The sequence below is a fragment of the Amblyomma mixtum genome, chromosome 2 (assembly GCF_055824585.1).
Source record: "Amblyomma mixtum isolate Tamu chromosome 2, ASM5582458v1, whole genome shotgun sequence".
NCBI classification, from domain to species: Eukaryota; Metazoa; Arthropoda; class Arachnida; order Ixodida; family Ixodidae; genus Amblyomma; species Amblyomma mixtum.
The window spans coordinates 16,495,114-16,518,545 of record NC_143013.1 but is presented as its reverse complement, the minus strand read 5'-3'; the positions used below and the strand labels follow the sequence as shown (position 1 = coordinate 16,518,545).

The 23,432-nt window shown below is 48.0% G+C and overlaps 1 protein-coding gene and 1 long non-coding RNA gene across 2 annotated transcripts in view; both read left to right on the top strand.

Annotated features, from left to right (window-relative positions):
• The window catches only part of LOC149358533 (uncharacterized), a 61,520-nt gene extending 38,299 nt beyond the window's left edge, over positions 1–23,221 (top strand). The window contains exon 3 of the long non-coding RNA XR_016288695.1: positions 22,219–23,221. This is a non-coding gene — a long non-coding RNA (uncharacterized LOC149358533). The remainder of the gene's footprint in view (positions 1–22,218) is intronic.
• Positions 1–23,432, top strand: part of LOC149358532 (uncharacterized) — a 125,513-nt gene that overhangs the window by 75,912 nt on the left and 26,169 nt on the right. The window lies entirely within an intron of this gene.

Genomic DNA, 23,432 nt, shown 5'->3' with positions numbered 1-23,432 from the left:
AATGGCATTTTGTAGCTGGAAGGGCATGATCCGGTTCAATAAGTTAGCTGGAAATGGATCATAATAGTAGTAGTATTAGTAAACGCTCTTGATCTTTCTGGGTTACGCAGGCGGTTTTTCCAGGTCCGGGATCTTTTTCTGTGCTGGGCTATCAACCTTGAATGCAACCTTGAATGGAAGGTCACTGCCCACCTGTCCTCCCAGTGAAACTGTGTTAGATCCCGTTTTCATTGACTCGTCCCCTTGCACTTTGATTCATATAAGTTGGGGTTGCTGTTTGGTCATTTTAAGACATATCCTAGACAACCTGTTTACCCTCTGCACCCTTAGTGTGATTCAACCGCATCAGTGTCCGTGCTGCCATTTTTCCGTTTAGCAAAGGTGGCTACTTCAGCTGGCTACCTCAGTTTGCAAACTAGGCAACACTAATGTGCATGTACACCACTGTCAAACGTTTATGAAAGACTACTCTGTCCCGAAAAAATTCTTATCTTTGTAGATGAGACATATTCGTCAATATGTATTGTTGCACTAGGTAATGATTCGCAGTTAGGCTGCATAATGAATTCTAGGATGCATGAAGTTCAGTGATGAAAATAAATTATTTTGCCAATAATGGCTTCCACAAACTTTTCACTGCGCATGTAAAAGACACCTCACCTTTTTTAGGCAAATTGCAACACCTAAGAGGCATTGCAACTTGTCTCGCTCCCCAAAACTGTCGGGGCACAATTAAGCTCAGCATTCATGGGTGTGACACGACAGTGTTTATGGCTCCCTTCAGCGGTTTCTCTTCACTCACACAGTCACTGTTCTTCATTCGTGTTCACACATTTATCACAGTTGCCTCAACGCAGGTTTCCAATTCTTGCCTTTGAACTCTTCCACACTGCAGTTCGCCTATGTAATGGTACTGTAGTTAGTTTCTCACTAATTGGCACATCTCTAGTTCACTGCAGTAACTACATTGCTAGGCTTCAAATTAAGCCAACAGCACCCACACATCACTCCCCCCCCCCCTCCCCTTTGTACCTCAGCAAAGTCAATGTGCTTACATGGCCTAGTTGGTAGTGTGCCTGGCTGGCGATCCAGGGGTCATGGGTTTCAAGGCAGACAGAAATTTAGTAATTTTCTGTACGTAAAGTCTATTATTTTATAACGTGAAGTAGCTTCAGACATGTGCTGACATTTGATTCAGATTACAAATCCTCTTTTCAGTGACTTTCACTGCGGACATCCACGCCTGAAGCTTGTTTTTTGACGCAATGCCGGCTGGATAACACTGGTTTTTCTGCTGAATCGCAGCCTCTCTCCTTGACAGTGGTGTGTGCAGGCTTTCCGTACCTTTCTTTTCTGGTTGCACATGGCACCCAATATAATTTTTCAGGGGGCTTAAATTTTGTGCACAGGCACTTGCAATGACTCCAATTTCATCAACATTTTGCAACCTGTTCTATCATTATATTGGTGATGAATAACTTCTGTTCTGTTCTCCTCTTGGAAACTCTGAGTCAGACTTGCTTAACATTTTTCAAGCTGCCTTAATCATGCTCAAAAAAACAATTTACCCTCCATGTGCACACACCACTAGGAATTTTAAATGTTCTATTTTTTTTTTCATGCAGTGGAGTGTAATACATACATAGAGGGGAGAAATCTCCAACCTGTAACTTATGCTCGAGCACCAGAGCGGATTTTAAACGCACATATCAGGCTTGCCCAAACAAACTGAAACCTCCTTTCCAAGGGATGGAATCACAGGAGCGATGGGAGGCTGCTCTGCGCAGCTCACAGGCAGAGCTACAGCTTTGCATCATGGGCTGGGCCTTGAAGGTCACCGCAGCCAAACAGTGCCTCGTCACCTAAAGTGGCCTGAGGGCCGTCACCGACCTGTTCAACACCCCTTCACCCACCCTCACCTGATCCACTGAAGTGGAACTCATAAAGTTATTACCAACCAAGGGCTGTAATAGCCTTCCTGCCAACGCACTTCACCACGGTAATTTTGAACTGCTTCTTTGAACAAATAATCTCTGAGCTGCATGCAAGCTTTGTTCTCAGTACAGGTAGGCCCTTTGTTATTGGAATGTGGTACTCTACTGTTGCAGAGCAACTTCGATTAGTCCTCAGTGTCCTTTCAGACATTTGCTGACATTTCAGCACCTACATCTGGTATGGTGCCCTTCACTGAACTGTAGATGTCATATTTTGAGTGTACATAGAGGGTTGTCTATTTTAGTTCACAGTAAAGGAAAGTGCTTTGAGAGTGAACGCATTTCATTGAGCATGCAGTGCAGTGCACAATAGTGGCATCACAGGGTCTTTATTGCATCAGTGTATGGTGTAAATGTTGCCTAACGGCATTGTGATCCACTGCTTAAAGAGAACCAACAATGGCCCTGATATGTATGTGGTCAGTAGTGTGCACAGAGGGAAAGTCATGCACTTGCACATCAGGCTAGAAACATGACTGAGGCCTCTTGTAGATTGCTCGTGAAGTGCACAGGGCTTGCCAAAACCAATCCACATCATGCAGTGTTATGCTGCATTAATGGACCTTTTGCCAGAATACCACTGCTTGTCTGTGACGCTGCCTCCCTCAAATACTGTGGGCCATGTTAGCCTTGCATTTCTTGCCCCCTTTGTGTGTTATCTTGCTGCTGTGCATGCTTGTGCTTTTCTTGTTGTGTTGGTGTTCTTCCTTCTTAACTCACCATTGTTTTTATTCTTCTCCAGCTCCTTGACCTCACCCTGAGACATGTTCAGGCTTGATATGACATGTGCACTAGATAATACACGTGTATGTGCATGCTATGATAATAACTTGCATGCCCGTTAAAGGACCCCAGGTGGTCAAAATTTCTGGAGCCCTTCACTACGGCGTCCCTCGTAGCCTGAGTCGCTTTGGGACGTTAAACCCAAATAAACCGAACCAATAACTTCATGAAGCAAATAAAGCAAGTGTCTTACACACTGGATTAGCTGTTTGTAATGTGGCATCACCCTTCACCTTCACTATACCCCTCTATATTCGTCCCATTCCCCAATGTTGAGAGCATATGTGAAGATATCTTTTTCCTGCCGACTTCACCTCTCTTGACATCACACATTGCCCTCTTACAAGGAATCTTGCTGCATTGAAAGGAGCTGCCTGGTGCTGCCGTGGATGCATTACTGTTGTCCTGCAGCAAAGGAATTGTAGGGATGGGCTTGACAAATTTTGTTTCACCTCTCACATTTTGGTGCGTACTTGCATCACACGAGTGGTGTACCTGCCTATAGGCCCTTGGTAAGTGCTGTGTGCTCATTAGACAGAATTAACGATATTGAGGGCCTTTTCAAACATTGAAACTTTATTTCAATGTTTGAAAGCCTTTTTTTATTTGAGTGAAATAATGTCCTGCCACTCTACGCCATGCATTCGTGAGGTGCTTTTATATAAAGTCCGTGAAGTCTGCTTCCGGGCAGGCTTAGTTAATGTTCACAAAGCAAAAGATGAGATTCAGATTAAGTGAAACGCCAACACTGTGAAATACATGCTTCTGTTAGCTGTGTCTGTTTTTCTTTAAGTACTGGCGGGAAACAATATCTCCCTATTTTGCTTTCGCATTTGACGCTTTTGATAATAAGACGTACGCGCTCATAGCGTTGCACGTGACGCGATTCGCAGTCGCGTTTCGTGCGCGGCCGCTTGCAAACGCAACCAAGGGTAGCGTTAAGTTCTATGCACCTGAAGAAGTGACACGATGAAGTAAAGCTTTCCAACGCCACTGACGCGTTGTGGTTACGATCGAGAGCCAGCCGTTTCTCCGCCAATTCCTCTCCCCGTGACGCTGATCGCATCTCACAAGTACGGAGACGCGACACGCTGCGCGATGGCTTCGGGCAATAAGCGGTCGGTTCATGCAGTACAATTACCGCTAAACTCTTATTTCCGTGACGACCGGCCACAGGGTCTTGTCGCATTCAGCACCATCACTCAGCTAATGTGTGCGGCGAGTACGCCGAGACCGCCGCCGCAACGCATTTCACCGTCCATCTCTACGGCGCTACTGTGCTAACTCACCTTCGCGCCGCAACTCGGCGGTGTTTTTTGTACTTGGCGCCAAGTAGCAGACGACACTGTTTATTTTTTGTCATAGTTTTTTCTTTATTCTTCAATGTCGTCATTCTATTCTGCTGTTACGCATTTTCGCACCGCCCCGATTCACACGTCACGGGTACGCCCCGCTCATGGCGGATTGGCGAATATCGAGAATCGGGCCCCAGGTTGACAACAATAGATGGTCCTTGGTCAACAGCATCGTCAATGACATGGTCCAGTTTCCTCATCCCATCTTCCTCACTAATAGCATGCTGCACGTAATTCTTCCATTTCTCAGTAGTCACTTGCATGATGCCTTGCCAAACCAGAGGCTCCACGTCTTAGAGCTTAAGCGTCTTGTTTTGACTGGCGAAGAAGCCCTTGACATCGCTCCAAACAAACTCTATCGGGTTCGATTGTCAGTGGTAGGGTGGCAAGCGCACATCGAGACGGCCAGCAGCTTCGGCGCTGCAGTCCACACGGTATCGGTCCCCACCTGCGTTCACGTTGTTGCCAAGCTTCATGAGCTCGGCCTTCACCATGTCGCTACTCCACGCGACCCGTTTTCCAGGCAGCCCAGTCTATGTCTTTTTTTGAGGCTAGTCATCCGCCGCACTTTATCCTGCTTCACAGAATGATATGGCGCGTTGTCCATCGCTGTAACGCAGCCGGCTTCTTCAGGGACAACATTCGGCCCGCCTTCAACGTCTGCGTTGTCCACTGGTAAAGCGTTCGCTCGCTCACCTGAGTGAGTTTTGCCCTCCTCTTGGTGAGCGCATTCGTACTTGAACTGCCCCCGTTCTCGACACGAAGCACTTCAAGAAGCCAACTGCGATGGTCTGCTTAGAAAAACAGCACACTGACGACACAACCGACTCGGCCGGCGCCATGTTGGAAAATGGCGATGCATCACTACCTCGCAGCAAGCCTCCGCAGAGCTGTGTTCGTACGGGCTTTGCCTGTTAATTTCACCAGTGATTGAACCACCTAAATCTACCAGTCCACATTATAGTTTGGTTTGGTTTATGGGGTTTAACGTCCCAAAGCGACTAAGGCTATGAGAGACGCCGTAGTGGAGGTTTCCGGAAATTTCGACCACCTGGGGTTCTTTAACGTGCACTGACATCGCACAGTACACGGGCCTCGAATTTCTCCTCCAAAGAAATTCAGCCGCCGCGGCCGGGATCGAACCCACGTCTTTCGGGCCAGCAGCCGAGCACCATAGCCACTGAGCCACCGCGGCGGCTTAGTCCACATTATGCTTTCAATTGCTGTGCTCATTGTTTGATTAATAGTCCTACACTGCTCAAATATTCGAGGGACTATTTTTTGTGTTCCTGCAGCCCTGATTGGACGAGAGTGCTCTGCCTTCCGTAGTGCTGCAAACATCTTGTGAGACGAAGCATACGTATTACTCCGCCGATGGCACAGCGGCAAGCCGCCACGGCACTGGGTGGCGCGTTGGTCGACTCCGCCCACCGTACGGGGAGAATTCAAAAAAAAAAAAAGGTGGGAGCCGGACGTTAATTTGATTTAATTAGGGAAATCGACCACACAGGGCAATAAATCGCAGTTTCTAAGAATGCGAGAAACGTGTAGATTGAGTTCCCGCGGCAAAAAGACGAGTTCGGATTTCGCTTCACTGCACCTTTAAGAGGCCTGCAGCCCACAGTAGCATCCAAAGTTTTTACAATAATAACGGCTACCCTCAGCGCTGTGGCACAACAAACGTTGTCTGTTTCGACGTCTTACATGCACTAGGGAGTTTGCTGTGCCTCCAAGCTTCTTGAAAGAGCGTGCATTTTGCCTCGATGTAGCCACGTAACTCGTCGAAATAGCCAAGATTTGTTGGCCCACACCGTCGAGGGTAAGCGTATTTTCGAAATTATAAAAACTGATCTAGAAATTACGATAGGCTACAGGGGTCTCAATAACTAAGCAGCCTACTAGTAATAGTTAAAAAGACAGCTAATGAGTATTTGTTAATCAGCCTGCTATTTAGAATGTGTTAGCTGTATTCTGATGTAATACTCAGCTGACAATTCTAAGCCGAAAAAAAGTGTTCTGACTCATTACTTTTATTTTTAAGAAATCCTGTATTGTCTTCGGGGACACACCCTAATGGCCTAGCCTTCTAAAACATTTTCTGCGTACGGTCGTCCACACACCTGCTGAGAGCACTTGCATCATTTAGCTCGGGCCTAGGACCGGAACCAGACCGGGGGAGGTTTCGCAATACATTCCGGCCTGTATGTCTCCGCAGCAGTCAATGCAAAAACTGTGCTCATTTCTTTTTCTTTTTTTATTACAATTATAACGTTCATCCTGCCTTCGACTTCGAATTGCTCACGCAAGGCAACCCTCGGAATATAACATCAGTCTCTCGTACTTTTCATAACACTCACTCTTCACCGAAAGCACACTTGTGCAGTTTTCGAGAATTCAGTTCGGAGCTGACACTTACACTCACCCGATTATTCGGGCCAGTTGCTATAGCATTTTCGAAATGTAAACGTTACCTTTGACAGAACGAGCACTCGGTTTCCATTACTTATTCTTCAGGCGGGAAAATCATTTGTAGCATGGTGTTAGTAACAACTTTACTTTCAAGCAAAAAATGAAGTGAAATCAGCTCTTTCCCGGTTGTTGGTTGGGTGGACGATTAGGTTTTCCGTGATTTGCTGAGGGTGTTGTCCAGAGGGGGGGGCTTGGGATGTATCTGCCTGTGTTTGTGGAGGATAGCCAGCAGTACAACGGGCTTCAGACAGTTCTTGTAGAGTGTTACGGACCCACATGCGGAGGAGCCTGTTGGTTGAAGTCCCTTGAGGCGGATTTAGGCCCGATTTGTCATCAGCATCAGCCTGACTACGCCCATTGCAGGACAAAGGCCGCTCCCATGTCTCTCCAATTTACCCTGTCCTTTCCCAGCTGCGGCCACCGTATTACTACACATTTCTTGATCTCATCCTCCCACTTAACTTTCTGCAACCCCCTGCTGAGCTTGCCTTCTCTTAGAATCCACTCCGTTACCCATCAGGGCCAGCGGTTATCTTGCCTTCGCATTACATGCCCATTTCTGCCTCTTGATTTCGACTAGAATGTCATTGACCCGCGTTTGTTCCCTCGCCCGCTTCCGATTTGTTAACGTCACGCCTATTATTTTTCTTTGCATAGCTCGCTGCGTTGTCTTTAAGCTGAACCCTCTTTGTTAGCCGCCGCGGTGGCTCAGTGGCTATGGTGCTCAGCTGCTAGCCCGAAAGACGCGGGTTCGATCCCGGCCGCGGTGGTTGAATTTCTTTGGAGGAGAAATTCGAGGCCCGTGTACTGTGCGATGTCAGTGCACGTTAAAGAACCCCAGGTGGTCGAAATTTCCGGAGCCCTCCACTACGGCGTCTCTCATAGCCTTAGTCGCTTTGGGACGATAAACACCATAAACAAAACCAAACCTCTTTGTTACCCTCCACGCTTCTGCCCCATAGGTGAGTACCGGTAAGATACATTGGTTGTAGACTTCTCTCTTGAGGGGTATTGGTAAACTGCCATATGCGCTTCACCTCATTCTTATTCTTCTAGTTAGTTCCCTCTCATGATCATGATCGGCTGTCACTACCTGCCCTAAACAGCCATATTTTCTTCCTAGACGGTTGAGTATAACTCATTGATCATACTTTGCAGTTCATACCCTGATCGACTTAGCAAGGCAATATCATCAGCGAATCGCAGATTACTAAGGTATTCTCCGCTAAATCTTATCCCCATCTGTTCACATTCCGGGCCCCGGAATACCTCCTGTAAACATGCGGTTAATAGCATAGGCGAGATCGTCTCTCCTTGTCTTATTAGCACGTTTACTCTTTCCTCTTCTATCTTTGTGAGGTGGAATATAGGGCAGTGAGTATACCATTCTGCTAATCACGAATGCTTGTTTGGCATTTTTTTGATTAGCCTGATGCTTTGATGTGTCATGACCGTGTGTTTGGACAAACGTTCCCAGATGCGGAGTTTCTGTACCTCCGATACTGGGAGGCCGTCGACCGTCACTTGTATAGAGGGTTTTCCCTTTTTGTGACGGCCCGCAGTCGGGTGGAGCAGCAGGATTCGGTCAGCGAGTGTGCAAGGCCTATACAGGCCACGCAGTCCGTACCGCTTCCGCTTGGAGGCTTTCCCCCATTTCGCCGGCATTTTGCCGTGGTCGTCTGCGTAGGAGTGGGATCCGCTCTAATTTTCGGCCCATGGGTATGGGAGTGGTGTCGAAGAGTAGTGGAGATAAACCTCAGCCTTGAGATGTGCCCCTGCTTTCTAGAGCTAACGAGGGGGATTGTGTGGACCCAAACCATATCTCCGCCGTCCTGTTACTCATAAAGGCGGTTAAATACGCGTGTGTTCTAGCCCCTACACCTCAGTAAGATAGTGCGTTTAGTTTGGTTTCGTGCGTCTGCCGTGTCTCAGGTGTAGAATTTCTTCTGAGTAGGGGTGTGCGAATATTCGAAATTTTCGAATATAATTCAAATATTATTTTTTTATTAATCTTGTTCGATTCCAAATCCACATATTCGTGTTGTTTCGATTATTCGACACGACGTGAATATTCGTGTCTAGCCGAATATTCTACTGCGAGCACCGGCGTTCATTTCGGTCCGCAAGTCCTATCGACAGAGACATAACAACATGGCGGCGCCCAGAGCAATGCGTAACGTTGGGTTCTGGTTGGTTGGTTGGTTTTTGGGGTTTAACGTCCCAAAGCGACTGAGGCTATGAGAGACGCCGTAGTGAAGGGCTCCGGAAATTTCGACCACCTGGGGTTCTTTAACGTGCAGTGACATCGCACAGTACACGGGCCTCTAGAATTTCTCCTCCAAAGAAATTCCAGCCGCCGCGGCCGGGATCGAACCCGCGTCTTTTGGGACAGCAGCCGAGCACCATAGCCGCTGAGCCACCGCGGCGGCGTAACGTTGGGTTCTAGGCACTACAGTTGGGCCATGCAGTAGCTGACTGCACTGGTGAACTTTTTTGTGGCTATACCTGCGAAGCTGGTATAGTCAGAGCAGTGCACGAAATACCTCGCAATACGAGCCAGTTCAGTGCCAATTGAGAGGGCATTTTCTCTAGCTGGAGAAGTTGTTTCAGCTAGAAGGGAACTACTTCTGCCTGACCAAGTAGAGCAGCCGACAACCTTTTATGTTCATCCCAGCAACGCGCTTTTGTGCTTATGGCAAGCTAGCCTTGATCAATGCTGTGTCCTAGCCACCTTCTCTGATATTTTCACTCTTCTAAGAACAGTGCTCGAGACTGATACTTTTTGTGCAGCCACACGCACCTTTCGTGCTCATTTCATCACTGATAGTTGAACTGTGATGTTCTTGGGTGCTCAAATAAATGTTTTGTAGTGGTTAAATGTGTCTGTCCTTGATTATTCGTATTCGATTCGTATTCGAAAAATTTGATATTCGCACACCCCTACTTCTGAGATTTGAAGCATCACGTCCTGCGTCGTGTACAATTTGCTTCTAAATCCCAGCCTCGCATGGGGGAAGAGGCTGTGTTTTTGCATGTGGGTTTGGAAACGGCCGAGGATAGCGTGTTCGTACAGTTTTCCTAGGCACGAGGTGACCGACATGGAACGGAGGCTTGCCAATTGAACTGGTTTACCTGGTTTTAGAATAAAGGTGACCTTAGCGTAGGTCCATTCCGGGAGGGGGTGCCCCTCTCCAGTGTTCATCGAAAAGCTTGGTTACGGCTTGAACCAAATTTTCGTCCAGGTTCAGTAATGTTTTGTTGGTGATTTTATCCGCGCCCGGCGCCGACATGGCGCGCAGCTTGTGCATACCTACTCTCACTTCCCTTGTCGATATGTCTTCGTCAAACGCGGGGTTCAGAGGGCTTGAGTATTTTAGGGGTAGGCTTCTAGCTGTGGTTGTGAGATACCCGTCTTAAAGATTAAGTTTTGGATCAAAGCGCTGTCTTCCACATTTAATTTCTTGGCTCTGTGATTTACGTTTCGTTGTTGGGAGTCTTTAGTGTTTTATGCTTCTAAGAGGCAACGTAGAAGCTTCGACGTGTTTTTCAGTCCCAGATTTGCAACCGCATGGAAGCAAATCCAGATTTGCTTCCATGCAGTTGCAAATCTGGTCCCACTGTTGACGGGTTAGGTGTACTGCGTGTGCTTCAATCTTTTTCCTAAGGCTGCTATCCTTAGTTTAAGAGGCCGTGTTTGTTTTTCGGCCATCTTTTTTGCATACTGGAGTGTGTTTCCCACATGTGGACAAGTCTGCTGTCCACGATTTTCGTTTCCCGATTACTCGGGATGTGGCACTTCCGACGTCCTATGTGAGTGCATTCACCCAGTTTGCAAGGTTCTCTATCTCAGTAGTGGATTTCTTCCGGAGATTCCTGAATTTATCCCAGTCTCTGATTTTTAGTGTCCTTTTTACAGAGGGAGAGATTGACTTCAGTGCGGAAGTTGTTTGAATGTTGTAGTCGTCGCTGCCTAGGGAGGTCTGCGTGTTGGTTCACAAACACTGTGCGATGTTTTTGGTGATCGTGGGATTGGGTTGGTGTTTAGCTGCGCGCTTTTGTGTGTCGTTAACGGGTTAGGGCCTCATTTTGCATTAATGTCCAGTGTTGCGATTCTTTTCTGCACTTTTGCTTGTAACCCCAGCTTACGTTTCTTGCGTTAAAATCTCCTCGGGTTCTTCGCGCGGTTGTTTAGCACTTTTGTAATAACCGCAAGCGGAGGGGGCGAAGGGGGGGGGGGGGGGGCTCCGCTGCTTTTTGGCGCGCTGTACGTGTTGAGGATGAACAAGCTGGGGCTTCTTCTGCTTTGGGACGGAGGGGGAGATGCAACGGTTTGTCTGATGTTGCCATCAGACCTCGGGATGCATCGGGCGGTTGGTGTGTGTGCAGTGTTTTATGGCGCACAGGCAACTAAGGCCATCATGCGCCAAGCATACGGTGTTACGAAAATTTTTCCGCTGAATTTTATAGAAAAGTGAAGAATCATCGGTGGTGTAGGGGGCCTAAAACGTTAGTGCGACCTAGTGATCACATAGGAAAGAATTTCTAGAAATGGCTAATAGTAAAACCTTTAAAGGGGGTTGGAAACCTCAGCAGCTATCCTTGTTGTCTTGTTTTGTTAGCAGGAATTGGTCCGTAAGGTGTGTGTGGCCTATTCGGAGATGACAGAGAACCACTTGCTTGAAACGTTCCTGCTGCACACATGACTTCCATTCACCCTAAAGCTATCTTTACCAAGCGCAGTTTGCTATTTACTTCGTTTTTCCAAGGCGAATGCCCTTTTTTTGTTAATTTACGTTGTACTAAATTCGTGCAATCCTTCAATGGTATACATTGTTTATTTTGTCTTCCCACAAGCTTCAGCAGCGCACAAATCTGCTCTGTCGTTGCCTTTCATTCTGACATGACTGGCGACCCAGCATAATTTTGTCTTTTGCCATGTTGTGAATGGTGTCACCCAGTGACGGAGTGATTGCACTTCTAGAGTGAAGAGATGTCAGTACCATTAGGGGGCCTGTGTAATTAATACTGTTCGTGAGATTCTCGTTTACTATTTTTCCTGCAGCTGCAGAAATGTCAGGACAGCGCCCGTCCTGTGTTTTTCGTGTTCTTTCTGTCCTCGTTCCGTAGCGCTGTTGTGAATCTATTTGTCAGGTAATGTGTCCTGTATATTGAAATTCTGGCATATCTCTTCGAATCGCAATACCAGTGGCCAGGTAGCTTGCGGTTTGTGGGTAAATAATATTCAACAACGACATTTCGCCACAACTGGATAGTATATATGTTTTGGTAGCGATTCTTCTGTATTCAAGGGAGGTTTCATTTATTTCTGCACAGAGGTTGACTATGGGAGTTGTTCTGTATGCGCCACATGAGAGCGCTAGGCCTCAGTTTTGTACTCGATCCAATTTTTACGGCATGACAGACCTGTCCAACCGTACAGTGAACCCATAATCTAATAAGGAACGTACCAAACTGACAGTTGCAGGCGGAGTGCTCAGGCGGTCGCATTTACGATAAGGACATCAGCTTTATCTTGTTTTGTTTTGATGAGCAAGTGGTAGGAAAGGTAATAACTCAATCGGCTGGTGATTCGGGCGTCTGTCATGTTAAGGGTTCCCCTCTTCGACAGGCCGTGATTGCATATAGCAAATCTGCGAATTAAGCCTGCCGTTAATTTCGGTTTCCTTGTCTAGGAGTTCTATATGAGGGTGGCACCCAAAGTGTCTTGTATATATAGAGGCCAAGGATTCCGAGTCTGTTGGCCAGGGGTGTGTCGCAGTGTATGCGTAGAACCCGAGGAAGTTGTCTGATCACGTGGAGTGATCATTTGAATGGAAAACACTTAAGTCCCATAAAGGTCAGTTTCGAAGTGATAATATCAATTGTATATTGTAAAGTATTTTATGCCTCTCCTATGGAGCCTTTTGTCGTCCATGAAGTGGTGTCGTAGGTGTATAGTGCCGCGCGGAGGTCAGGTATGATAGTGGGCTAACGCTATTTTCAGTAGGAGGGAGCAGAGAACTGCACCTTGTGGAGTGTCACCTTTATTAACCCTCCCAATCCAGAACACTCCACAAGGTGCAGTTCCTGGCTAAACCACTCACCAACATACCTGACCTGGATGGGGACGGATGGTATAGTGCTCGCTGGAAAACATGTTCAAACAGTTTTTTCACGCAACTGATGAGGAAGACAGGGCAAAGGTTTCGTACGATGACTGCCTTGCTGGGTTTGGGAATAAAAGTGATGTGTGCATGTTTCCAGGTGGAGTGCAGCGCTCCATCAGTTCCTAAAGTGAGGTGTCGTCAAGGTTGCGGAGGACCCTGTGTGTCATGTGGTCTGGTCCGGGGGTTGTTGGGCGGCGTATGGTAATCAGTGATCGTTCGACTTCATCAAGGGTGTTGTCCTTGTCGAGGTTCGGATTAGGCCGAGGGGGCCCAGGACAAGTGATTCCGTCCCAATCGATAGAATTGTTTTCGCAGTGCATATGTCTTGTAGCGTTCGGTTGATGTCAGCGCCCTTTTTGTAGATCAAGGCAGCGAGACGGTTCTCGCAATCACAAAGAGAACAAGGAAGAGGAAAGCCTCAGGGTGCTTGCCAGCGTTTCGGCAAGAAGACTTCGTATGGCCCAGGTGAACAGAAGCCCCCTTCCCCTTCCTTGTTCACTTTGTGTCTTTTGTAGATCAAATTGAATAACCTTCTTGACTCGTTTGCTGGGGGTGTGTAAAGCTTGCTCAATCCTACTCGCCCAGGGACCTGGTTCTGGCGCAAGATGAGAGCCAAGTTTGTCTCGCTCTCAGAGGAGTTGAGTGCTTTGGGTTACTGGAGTTTAACGTGCCAAAGCGACTCAGGCTATGAGGGACGCCGTAGTGAAGGGCTCCGGAAATTTCGACCACCTGGGGTTCTTTAATGTGCACTGACATATCACGGAAGAGAAGAGTGGGGAAGAAATAGTTTGGTTTTGAATGTATGGGTAGTGATAAAGATGGGGAGGTTGCTGCCGAGATAATCTGCTAAGACACCCTGTGGCTTAACCAAGACGTGCGGGCTTGCATATGTTAGCAAGGTCACCGAGGGCCCGCATGTAACACGTGCCGATTCTTGCGGGTGTGTTTAGGTTTGTGTCGGTGTGCTATTGATAACTGGTAAGGTTTAAGGAGTGAGGATGGCTGTGTGATGTGTGGGTGCTGTCACCGAATAACATTTAAATGGGTTATGACTGCGTTTTTCAGACTCATTTTGTTCGCTATGACTCTCGCAACAACTGGGCATGAGGTCATTTGGTGCAACGAGTAATTTGTAATTGAATTTTTAAAACTTGTGCTGTACCGTGTGGTAGTCAGGTAAGACTAACGCGCTCGCGATTCATGACGCCGTGAACCAATGCTCACGTGCTTTCTCTCAACTGAACGAGTGAACTGCGCACTCCTCGTAACGAGCGTAGGGGAGTGGGTGGCTCGCTGTTCGGGATAGGAGTGCTGAGGGTAAAGGGGGGGGGGGGGGGGGGGGAGTGACGGCAGGGGGAAAAAGGCAACAGAGGTCCGTGTCCTTCCCTTTTCTGTCTACTGCCGATCTCGGCGGCTTAACTGTAATGTGTCAAGGTGATTTTGCATCGGTTTTCCACCAGACGGCGGCGCTGTCGGGGGAGGGGCTTAGAGTCAACTTCAAATTGCAATTTTTAGCTAAAATGCCCACGTAGAGCCCTGCTTCTTTTTTAAGTATGCATAACAACGGTCGTGGCTAGAACGCCACGATTTGTTGGGAGATCATAAATGACCCCTTTAATGTACAGGTTGCTTGTTCCTGCGTAACTGCGTTTGGTGTGGAATTCTTCTGTCTGAATGTATTGTTCGACTCCTTGGTGAGTGGTATATGGTGTACGTGACGGTGGAGATGAGCCTGTTGGTTGTGAATGGCCTCTTGGGGGGGGGGGGGGGGGGGGGTACGCTTTCTGGACGACGTATACCTTCGTGCGTGTCCTACTGACATGCACTGACGGATGACTATGTGAGCAGCCTATCCGTCAAGCTCACCAAGACAGCACAGGCATAACTGTGTGTGCCCACCCTCCGCCATTCCTAGAAAAGCTTTTCCCGCCAAAAAAATAAAACGGTTGAAAGTAATCGCTCGTTCTGTTTGTCGTCTCTCTGCTTCAGGCCTTCCTGTCAAGGTTATCGCTTCACTTCAAGAATCACACACAAGCATGATTGCTCTCTCAGTATACCAAAAACAGGTTTCCTTGTGATACTGCATAAATATCACGGCTGCAACACCGCTGTCGCTGTATGCATGAGGAGCACATACTATAGACATATAAAAAAACTGCGCTTTCCGCAGTCCTGTTGCTACTCGCCCCACTGTCAGAGTTTGTGCTTCGTCTACAGACCATTCAGTAAACTGTGCTGCATTCTTGCGCGGCCTGAAATGAATGATGTGCTCACCGTGTGCTTGTCTTCGGTGAGCTCTGCCATCCGAAGCTGCACTTGGAGCTACGTGGAGAACACGTCCAGCACCTCCAGGCATCCAACGCCGCGCTTGTAAACAGTCGTGTCCTGCGCAAATTCGTTACGGGGGCTTCAAACAGCAGCCCTGATGTCACACTTTTCCAGAGCACATGGTTAGCGCGGTGCGAGCAACGGCGAGCCCCTACTGCAGCAGCGTCGGCGCGTCTTTCCAGTAATGCAAGTTTGGATAGCTTCGTGGCTTGTATACTATAAGTAGCACTTGAGAGAAAACGCTCGTTCTGTCGTCGTCTCTCTGCCCCAGGTAGTTTTGTGAAAATTAGTCATTCCATTGCAAAAATCACACTGAAGAGCATGATTGGTCCATCATTAATACACCAAAAATGGTTGCCTTGTGAAAGTTCATAAATATATGGTTACAACACAAGTGTGACAGTACGGGGAGCGCATACTAAACGCATCCAAGAAAAGATGTCAGGGTTTTAACTTGGTTAAACTTACTAGTGCGAAAGCTCTAGTTTTTGCCTATACCAAGTATTCTTTGGTCCCAATAGGCTAAGGTCCAATTTCGGGTGTGACCCGGGTCATACTTTGGAAATGCCTCAATTCAAATTTGGAGGTCGCCATCGTGTTTGGCTTGGTCAATTATGGTTGGACATAGATTTTGGTACAAAGTTGAGTGAAACCGTGGGTAGGGTGTGTGCCTCATGTAGGGCATTTTTGGTCAAAAAGAAATACGCTCTGTTTAGCGTTTGACCTGTCGCCACATCCGTGCGCAGTGCGCATTTGAAAGGAGGGGTACATAAGGCGCGCTTCCCCATAGAACAGGCGCAGACACTCGCCATAGAAGGAGAAGAAAAAGCAACAGTCGGACGGCGCAGAAACACCCTGGCCAATCCCCCGCCATGGGCATGTGCCATTAAGCCTGAGGACATCGTCATCATCATCAACACCGATCCAGAAGTGGTAGCTTGGGAGTTGGCTGAAAAGCAGCGAGAGCTTTTCGCTTTGAGATATCCAGGCTTAACCTTAGCTAAGCCACAGCCAAATTTTTTAGTCGGTGTTTCGCACTAAAATTTCACTCTACGCTGTCCTGCTTTTACTCGTCCGACTGTACGTGCTCGTGCTTCGTCTACAGAACGTATAGCTGTGGGTGCGGCATTCTCGCGCGGGCTGAAATGACTGAGCTGCTCACCGTGTGCCTGTCCTCGGCGACGGTGAGCTCTGTGCCGTCCGAAGCCGCACTTGGAGAACGCGTCCCGCACCTTCAGTCATCCAACGCTGCTTTTGCATACAGTCGTGACCTGCGCAAGGTCATTAGGGGGGCTTGACACAGCAGCCTCTTGGCAGCCATGACGTCACACTTTTTCACAGCACGCGGTTAGCCCGGTGTCACCTACGGCGCGCCCCTGCTGAAGCTGCATCGATGCGTCCTTCAAGTAGCGGAAGCACGGATAGCACAGTCACCTGGTGTACTATATGGTAGCTGGCCACTTCAATCTGCTGCATTGCAATATGTAGTTTTGTGACCGGCGAAACAGGACGCAGGGGGTATTTGCTCGGATAAAAATTGTTGCAAAAGTTAGAGTGTGCCTCCACCGTGTAACACATCGTGTGTGGCGCTGACGAGCTGTGATACCTTTTGAAAGGATAGCAATCTCTAGAGGGCATGGGTCAGTGCGGCACAGCTATCTCGATCGACATAAGACACTTTCCGAAAACGACTTTCTTTGCTCGGACCATTTCGTCAACGTCGGCTGCAGGACAAGTCTCACACTGTTGAGGACCCTCTTAAAACATCGATCGAGAGCACTTCAAACCTGATGCTGGGCCTTCCAATTTCTCAAGAGTATTCGACGCTTCGGAAGAATAGATGGAAAGAAGTGCATGCTATTTCATCCATTAGTGGGGCACAAGCGAAAGCCCCGTGAACCAGCGTTGATTCCTCTCCCGCAGGGGACACTGCAGTGGCCGATGATTTATCATTGGACACGTCTCGGAATCCTCTCAATGTCCATCACACTTGGCTAGCAGCCTACTTCCTTGATAGGAAATGGTTTGCATACCATGCTAATGAAACTAAATAGGACGACCATTGGTCAGATGACTTCGCAACTCTTTGGCCACCGTGCACGATCACATATGTTCCATTCGCTAAATACGCAACATACCCCGGCTAAATATACATGTATGCTGTGAGGGCCTACTTTTGCGACAGTTTTGCGTTGGATGCAGTGCTTTAAATGCCCACAACGTGCTTTCGACGATTGACGCCTCTCGCGGCGATTGTTTTTAACAGGGTCACCACCTCGAAAAAGCGTTGGCGTATTCTGCTCGAGCTGAGAAAGGTAAATCCCAAATTTTTCTCCGTGTAAGCATGCCATGTGCAAATTCTATTTATTTTAAGCTGGAAGACAGGTTCGGAAGCGGCACCCGGCTTATTTCTCCTGGGCTGGCGGGGTTTGTAATCGCCTCTATGCAGGTGGCGGGAATGAATCGCCATTCGATGTTGGAAGCGTTCTTGAAAGGAAAAAAAATCACAAGTCGCAAAATCACAAATCAATCTAGCGCTTGCCGGTCGATGGTCATGTCATTATGTATTGAAAAAAAAAAACAACAGATAGCCCTAGAAAAAATTACTGGCTGTGCTCCAGGAAGAAGGGTGGCAAAGCGCTGAGGGGAAGTCGTGTTAGTTAACTCCTGCGATGCTTGCTCAAAACGAGGCTCAACAAGCGTTGAAAATCAGTGAAGGCGTCAAGGGTACGCGACGGGCAGCGGCAAAAATAGTCACGCAGGCACCATGCCTACGTAAAAATTAATTCTCCGCTCCTCCCCAGTAAAAAATTTTCTGCCCGCGTTCCCAGTTAAGTATTATTAAGGAGAATATTTTTTACCTATTTGAGGACTTAAAAGCGTCGCAGTCCTGCTATCACGGAAATAGTTAGATAACGTGATCACATCAACGGAGCAGGACGCTGCTGATTGGTTTATGATTTGGTTTTATGGGGTTCAACGTCCCAAAGCGACTCAGGCTGTGGGGGATGCCGTAGTGAAGGGCTCCGAAAATTGCGACCACCTGGGGTTCTTTAGCGTGCACTGACATCGCACAGCACACAGGCCTCTAGAATTTCGCCTCCATCGAAATTCAGCCGCCGCGGCCGGGATCGAACCCGCGTCATTCGGGCCAGCAGCTGAGCGCCGTAACCACTGAGCCACCGCGGCGGGGCAGGACGCTGCTGAGTACGCTCAGCATTTTGTGTGCAGTAAAATTTGTTCAAAGTGCTTACATTATACTGGTACGATAATTTGGAGAACACTATTGAGTACGCGCTGTATTTGGTCTGCATAGTAATATTTGTTCATTGTGTCTAGAATACATTGCCACTATAATTTGGCTACTACACTCTAATCCCAGTAACCCATAAAGCTACCTATAGGAGTTACACACAATAAATGCGTCTAAAATAAGCGTTACAGGTCGAGTGTCCTTGATGTTTTGATTATTCTTGACCGATGCATAGGTTACAACGACTCAAGAGGTGCGTTTTATAAGTTACTGCTGAAGGAGCTGCCTTGTAACCCATAGAAAAAAATGCCCAAAACCAGTTTTTTTTTTGTTTTGTAACCGATAAAACGCACCTCTCAGATTACGGTAACCTATAATCAGCGCGGCGATCCCGTTGAAACGAAAAAAAAAAATTGTTTCTTTTTTAAGGCCACTGCGTGTTTTTCCCGCCATGCGACGCCTCCCGACAAGACGGAAGGCGGGGAAGCCGGGTCGGCTGTTTTCTCGCTGCCGCCATCTTTTACCACTTGCATTTGCATTGCGGAGCCCGCGAAACGAGTATTCTTTTGTGCGCACCGCTGCAAAGCAAAAAGCGTGTTAGCATGTGCATCGTATATGCGGAATGAAGTAGAAGCTTATCCTGCGCGTCGTGTTATGGCACGTTTTAAATGATAATTCCTGCGACATAAGCTCGGTGCATGATTTTTAGCAAGGAAGCATAAAGTAGTTGTGTTATTCTAAGGTTAAATATCGTCCAATTAGGCCCTTTAACAAGGATTGGAAATGTTGGATTGGACTTCTTGCATGTTACGTCCATAGAATGCGGAAAGAATTGGATCTCAGCTTCTTAAAGAAAGGCCCGAGGTAGCGAAAAGATGCCAGCGGCACGGATGACATCAATTTCGACACCATGCGGGCATCGGAGCTGTCAAGCGCGGGGCTATACCGAGCAGGCACGCGCGCACTCAAGAGTCCACGTGACGGCGCAAGAGTTCGTTCTCACTTCTGTGCGTAGCCTCTTCGTGGGAGCTTCGCTACTCTGTCCGCCTTTCGCTTGCGGCAGCACGGTTGGCGCGGGCCGCGTGCGCAGCTCTCAGAGAGAGGAGGAGAAAGAGGAGGAGAATAACTGCGAAGGCGCTCGACCAAGATGCGTCATCTCGTTTCACGAGTGGACGGTGGGATAGAAGTCAAGATGGCGGCCAGCAGCGCGGGCGGTGCAGTGAAGATAACTGCGAGTGCCCGCAGTGCATGGTTTTGCCGGAATCGAAACTGAAGTGCGAGTACTGCGGACACTGCCCGGCAGCGCACGGGAAGATGAACGAGATCGGTGAGTACCTTTACGTGGATTTTTACCTGGTGGTTATTTATGTTGTTGTAGCAAGCTTGTTTGCACATGAACAAAGGGGGAAATTGAGCGCCTTAGTAGAACTGTGTGTAGCGCATCTCTTGCTTTGCTTGCGTGCATTATTGTGCGCTAAGTGCGACTTCGTGAGTAATCCTTTCGGATGAAAGGGAGCTCAGCAGCTCGACAGGGAACGCACGTGCAGGATTCCTGTTGTTCTATTTTCACACTTGGCATAGTGACTGCGCCGCCTTTGACTGCGAGTATCGTGTATGTTACGAATGGCGCAATGCTGCCAGCCCAATGTCGACTTAATTGAGCCTGATGTTTCGGTAGCAGAACCTTCTTCTGCAGGTGTCTTTATGATAGGCTGCACTATGGAGCACTAATTTGTGTTGGAGGAACAGTCGGTGAAGGAATATCCGATCCCGTAGGCAATGTAATGTCGGGCGAACACATGGCGCGAGGCGCCGTTACTATGCATTACTTGGTCCAGCGCTTTCCATTCATCATGCCGGCCGGCGTACAATGCGTGTTTCCCGTGTCTATTCGCTGGTTCGAAGTCGCCGCCGTGATTTCCATTGCCTCAAGGCGTGAGGGTGCGTCAACAGCCTTGCTAAAGTTTAGATTGCTGAATGAGATTTAAAGAAGAATTGTGCAATTGATGTGCACCTTGTGCTTCCAATCTCCTTTAAAAATCTGCATAACAGCAGAGATGAAGCAGTGAAACGAGTGTACGATAAATCTTTCTCGCCTGTATGTCGCAACCATGACTCTTAGAGCACCATTAAACTGCTTCGTATGGGAGCCGGTAACTCTCTTCTGTGTTAAGTACCTCTTACTTTTTTAGAGCGCAGCTCTTTGGCGTCCGTTCCTGGGTTTCGCGTCGTCGTCGGCGTTGTCGTCGGCGTCGGCCTCGTAACCAGCTCCGCCCCCCTTTCATCCGCAGCTGGGGTTGACTCACTATCGGCGTCAGCGGCATCAGTCAGTCGCTGCTATCTCTTCCCTCCTCCCTTTATCGTGTTGTCCGCTTGCTGCGCGCGCTTCTGCCCCCATCGTTTGCCGCTGGGTGTACACGCCGCCCCCCTCCCCCCTCTTCCTGCGAGTCTCCGGTTGTCAAAGCGCCGGCTCGAACTTAATTCCTTTCTTCGCTCCTCCTCCAACGCAACCCCTGTGCGGTGGCAATCAGAGAGCCAGATCGGTGGCGGCGGATCTGTATAGGTGCACCGCCCGAGCCGAAATTGCCGCTGCCGTTCGCCACTGCGAAATTATCTGCCAGTTCTTTCTGAGCCATGAGCGAGACGACCGATGGAAGTCCTCCGTCTGCTAAAAAAAAAAAAATTCTGTGATAGCGCATACATGTGTTGCTCGATTTCTTTGCCTCAATCTATCGAAAAGGTGAAACAGCTTATTTGCTGCGCTCAAATTTCGCATTAGGAAGTAACGTAATCGTCGGTATTTTTTTTTTAGGCGGCACTGCCGGCAGGTGAAGTGCAAGTGACGGCGCCTCACATCTACACTTGCACGGACGGAACGTTTGTTTTTGCTGGCAGCCTAAACGAAGTCATCAGAGTCTGCTCAGGTGGCCTGCAGCGTGCATTAATTATTTGTCTTCTCATCTATTACAAGAAGAACTTGGAGTATCCCTCTTCTTTTTCACAAATTCATTTTCTGGTGCAAAAAATAGTGCTGCCGGGGGAAATTATTCCTAGGGGCCTTGTTTCAGCGCACCTGAGGAAGTTCCTGACTGTTTTGAATAAGATATTGTAAAGCTGTGGAGCTTGCCGCGAAGGTTTGTTAGTAATCTTTACAGAGCCAATGTCTGGCCCGTTCTCACTATGTATATTATTTTCAAGCAGTGCGGTTCAATAAAACAAATTGTGCCTCATACCATTTGTTCCTTTTTACATGTGCACAACAGCGGCTTAACATTGAAGCGCCCATTTTACTACTGCGCCGTACAGTTATCTTCAACTTGGACGGGTCGAAGACTTATTTGTTGAAACATTAACTCCCCATAGTGGTTCGAACCTCCATGGGACCTCGGCTACTGAGCCAGAGGTCTTATGTTCAAGCCGAGCCGCGTTTCGGAGGAGAAACGCAAGGGCGGCAGTGTGCATGAATGCATAAATTGAAAGAAGAAAATGAGAGTTGACATGTAACCTGTGAAGTACTAAGACAGGATGAAGGTTGCGACGTAACTTGCAAATATTCACAGCTGACGGTAAGATTGAGGGTTACCGCTTAACCTTTAAATTTCTCAAAAATGAGAGCAACGCTGAGGGTTACAGCGTAACCTGCATCCAGTTCATGGCCGACACCAAATTCAAAGGCACAGTGTAACTGGTAAAACGTATGCGGTACGCTGTAACTCTGAAAATTATCGGTTCACAAATTTTGTGAAAGTGTGCACCTATATTAAGGGTTACCGGGATTAGAGTGTAAGATGTGTTGCCACAAAGGCTGCGACAGCAGTTCCAAGAATGTGGAGCTCTCGATCTAGAGTCGGCATATTTACTCTACGCAGGAGTACACTGGCTTCAGGACCCCTACCCCGTCTGCTGCCTCGATCCCGGACAACACGACTGCTGACTATGATCCTCAGTGATGATGATGATGATGTCCTCGGGCTGAATAGCACATACCCACGGCGGGGGATTGGCCAGGGTGCATAGCGGATACAAACGCACTCATGTACAGGGAATGGAGTATAATTAAATCTAAAATTTGGGACACAGAGCTAGAATTTGTACAATACAAAAAATACGGAGAAAGAAAAGTTGTGAATTCACATTCTAGCAGAGGAATCTACCAGATGAAATTATATAATTGTGAATAGAATCGAACACTGGTTTCAGGGCATATCCCTTGGCGCTTGCCCCGAAGGATAAGAGAATCGGAATAGATAGAGGAAGCCCAAGCCGAGCGAGGGGGATCTCCAAGCAAATTCTACGGAGAGCAGCGAGCCGCCGGCAGGAGAGGAAAAAATGTTCTATAGACTCAATTTCGCCACAAGACTCACAAAGGTTGGATATCGAAAGCCCCGATCGGCATAAATAAAGATTTAGCCGCGGTATCCTGCAGTGCAAAAGGGTCATGGACACCTCACATTGCCTCGAACTGCACATCCGCACACTCCAAGGAAATGCCAGGTGTTGAAAATCCGCTGCAGCGAGGAGAGGCTCATGGCTCAAGGTGTGGAAACGCTGGAATCGCTGAAAGCGTGCTAGAGTCAAGTAAATAGTATTTGGGACGAAAGGGACAATAGGACCATCAAGGGCAGACTTTGCTAAAAAATCAGCCCTCTCATTAGAAACAATGCCACAGTGCCCAGGGACCCAGTGAAAGCGAACTTCTGAAACATGTGGAGGAATAAAAAATTGAAGGGAACGGCTCATAGGAGTATCACTCGAGGTTTCGAGCGCTGCCAAAACAGAAAGGTTGTCTGAGAGTATAATAACCCGAGTGATACTGCAGGGTATCCTTATTAAGGCCAACTCAATGGCCAGAAACTCAGCTACAAAAATAGGGGTATAGTCAGGGGCCCGGAATGAGTAGCTCCAATCAAGAGCCCTTGAGTAAATACCAATAGCGGCCTTTTCATTTTGTTGGGAGGCATCTGTATAGACGGCAATATGGTTAGGAAAATTGTCTAGGTACTCCTCTATGAGCCCATTTAACATATTGGCGGGCAGGTTCTTAGCATTCCTTGGGAGGGTGTTTTCAAAGAAGACCGCCGTG